The sequence below is a fragment of the Trachymyrmex cornetzi genome, unplaced genomic scaffold (assembly GCF_001594075.2).
Source record: "Trachymyrmex cornetzi isolate Tcor2-1 unplaced genomic scaffold, Tcor1.1 scaffold3930, whole genome shotgun sequence".
Taxonomy (NCBI): Eukaryota; Metazoa; Arthropoda; class Insecta; order Hymenoptera; family Formicidae; genus Trachymyrmex; species Trachymyrmex cornetzi.
Window position 1 is genome coordinate 1 of NW_017298674.1, and position 3,169 is coordinate 3,169.

General features: G+C 35.8%; 1 pseudogene; it reads right to left on the reverse strand.

Annotated features, from left to right (window-relative positions):
* Positions 1–25: 25 nt before the first annotated feature.
* On the reverse strand, positions 26–2,692 carry LOC108764128 (multidrug resistance-associated protein 4 pseudogene; annotated as a pseudogene).
* Positions 2,693–3,169: the final 477 nt, after the last annotated feature.

The following is a 3,169-nucleotide window of genomic DNA, read 5'->3' on the forward strand; positions in this document are numbered from 1 at the left end:
TTAATAATCTATCGCGTCTGTCTGATGTAATTGTGATAAATTGTTGTGGACATATCAAAGCGCAGTGAATACGTGATTTGGTAGCAGTCTCGGGCGATGTCGGCTAAGGCTTCCCCCATGGCTTTACCGGTGTCTTGCAGTAAATAGATACCGGTAACTTACTTTTCAGATAGCCCGTCTCCTTTTGCAGCAGAATGTGGGAATGATCGAATTCCTGAATGATAAAGTGAATGATAAAGGTCATCTTTGAATAGAGAACTCGCGATTTACGATCCACTCTTTACGAGAACTATATCTTTCACAACTTAATACATGCCGCGTATAAAACATTTACACAACGTGATAATAAAAATATGATCACCTCTGATGGTTTATATCGCAAAAAAAAGAATTGCTGTCAGTATTTTTTTTTATGTTGGAAATAATTGATATAATTATATTCTAATCATATAATACTTATTTAGAATCGTCTAGTAATTAAATGACTTATTCAAACATGTTCAAACACTTCAAACATAAATTTATTTTGATAAAACATCATAAGAGTGATCAAGAAATTAATTCATATACAAAAAATTGTACTCACCCCGCATAAAAATATACTACTAGCGTCACTACTACACTAGCAGTGACACTATAGCAGTTATACCAAATAACTATTAAAATAAGTTATGTATAAGTTATATGTATAGATTATTTTTCGACCTATTTAATTAATTCTTCATTAATTTTACATTTCATTCGCATTTTGACATCCTAAACCTAAAATGTCCCTTACATTTCCTATCTTTAAATAATTCTGGTATACTGGATTTCATTTTCAATTCTCTTAACTCTCTCTTTCTCTCTCTCTCTCTCTCTCTCTTTCTCTTCCATGTCTCTTCCATACAGGGATGCTAATGATTCTAAAGCATTTTCGATTGCAATAAGTTTGAACCATTCTACGTTGGATTAATGACATCACATACTTTACTATTTGATTGACTCTACCTTTTACAATGTCATTAACCCAGATTGGTTCAAGCTCATTGCTATCAAAAACGCTATAAATGAAAAATCCGGAAAACTGATTCATTAGAAAAATGAAATAAAATTTCCATGCGAACAACTATGTAAGAGATTAAATTGTAATAATTGAAAATTCTAATTTCTCTCGGACTGAATTTTATCTACCATCCTCTCATTTTGCAAATCCCAAAGATTTAAGAATCGTTTGTAAAAATCGATGGAACATTTACGGCTATTAATCACGGTGCCTGTTGGAGAGAATTGCTAAAAGTTAATGTCGGGATACATAAAAGCATTGTGGGCAAAGCGCGATTCTGGTAACAATCGTTGGCAAAACCGGCTAGAATCTTCTCCATCTGTTTGCCGGTTTCCTGCACCATCGTCTTCAGGTACCCCGTTTCCTTCTGCAGCAGTACATGGGGATGATCAAATTCCTGTGTAGGATAAAAGTCCGCATTTAACATCTATTCTCGTTACGAGCGCTACTGGAGAGCGTCATACTTTGATACGTCCTAGTGAGAAATGATAATGTCGATTCGATATCGATTTCACTGTCACTTCTCACTGGGGTGTCACGTATAAAATATTTACGCAACGTGTACTGCAGAAAATAAAAGATAAAAATCATTTCTGCTGACTATTTATAGGTATTATTAGCACAGTTGACTCTAACAGCTAACAAATGATTTATTCAAATAAATTTACCTTAATAAAACGCACAAGGATGAAGAGAACAATTCTCAAGATTTATACGAAAAAATCACGCATGATTATGTTACTTTAAAACATTATAAAGCTCAAAAATAAATTTTATAATCTAAAAAGAAAATTAAGTAAAAGATATATCACAAGGATAATCAATAAATTCTTAATTTGATTCTCCATAATCAAAGAAAGAAGGAAAGATTTCGTGACTTATTTAAATTCGATGATCCACGCTATCTAAAAAATACACAAAAAGATAAGATCATAAAAAAATTGACTCACCACAACGCTGCCAGCATCCATCACCAGGATACGATCGCTATCCATGACGGTGTTGAGCCGATGAGCGATTGTCAGCACCGTACAATTCTCAAACTTCTTTTTTATTGTTATTTGGATCAACTCGTTCTTTTGCGAATCCACATTCGCGGTCGCCTCATCCAACACGAGTATCTGGTTGTTTCTGACTATCGCGCGCGCCAGGCAGATCAACTGCCGCTGGCCGACGCTGAGATTGGAGCCGCCTTCGTTGATATGAGTTTCCAGATCTAACTCCTTCAACTCGACCTCCTTGAGGGCATGCCACAGCAGTTCATCCGTATACGAGTTAAACGGATCAAGGTTCCGCCTCAGGCTACCAGAGAACAGATATGGTTCCTGCGGAATAATGCTGATCTTGGAGCGCAGATCGTGTAAGCCGATTTGACTCGTATCTACTCTGTCGATCTCGATCAGACCATTTACGTTGGTTAAGTGAAAGAGAGCTTGGATCAAGGATGACTTGCCGGCACCGGTCCTGCCGACAATGCCGATTTTCTCCCGAGGAAAGATAACAAAAGTGAGGTCTTTAAGCACCGGCGGCTCCAACGGTGCATAGCGAAGAAACACGTTCTTGAATTCGATTTTGCCTTCCTGCGGCCACTCTGACTTGGGTTTTTTATCAGGGATACTTTCGAGAGGAGGCTCACTGTCCACTTTGCTGGAAGAGAATTAAAATAGAGAATATTAACATGGAGATATTTAATCCTTCAGTGCTACTTCTGTATGGCATACCTGGGATTTCTTTTACTTTGCTATATTATATAACCTTTTCATTACTGAGGGTATGACATATATTTACTTGTTACTATTCCTTGATGTCTGGCGTTTCGAAATAGAAACTTGTTACAAAATGTAAATTTTTCTATGACATTTTTCGTAATACAATACAGTAGATATATGCAATAATACAAACTAGTACCGGAAGATTAGTAATTTAAATAGATTGGAATAACTTAGAAAGTTCTATATTCACACACATTACAAAAAAAGTGTCTAAATAGACGGAAAAAGGATGTATTGTTAATAAAAGACGTCACCAATTTTTGATAGCAAGAAGGATCTAAATTAAGGCTTTGAAACAAATATAACGCTCTAAATTTTGAGATTTCTAGCACGCAGATTTAGAAGAAATTAC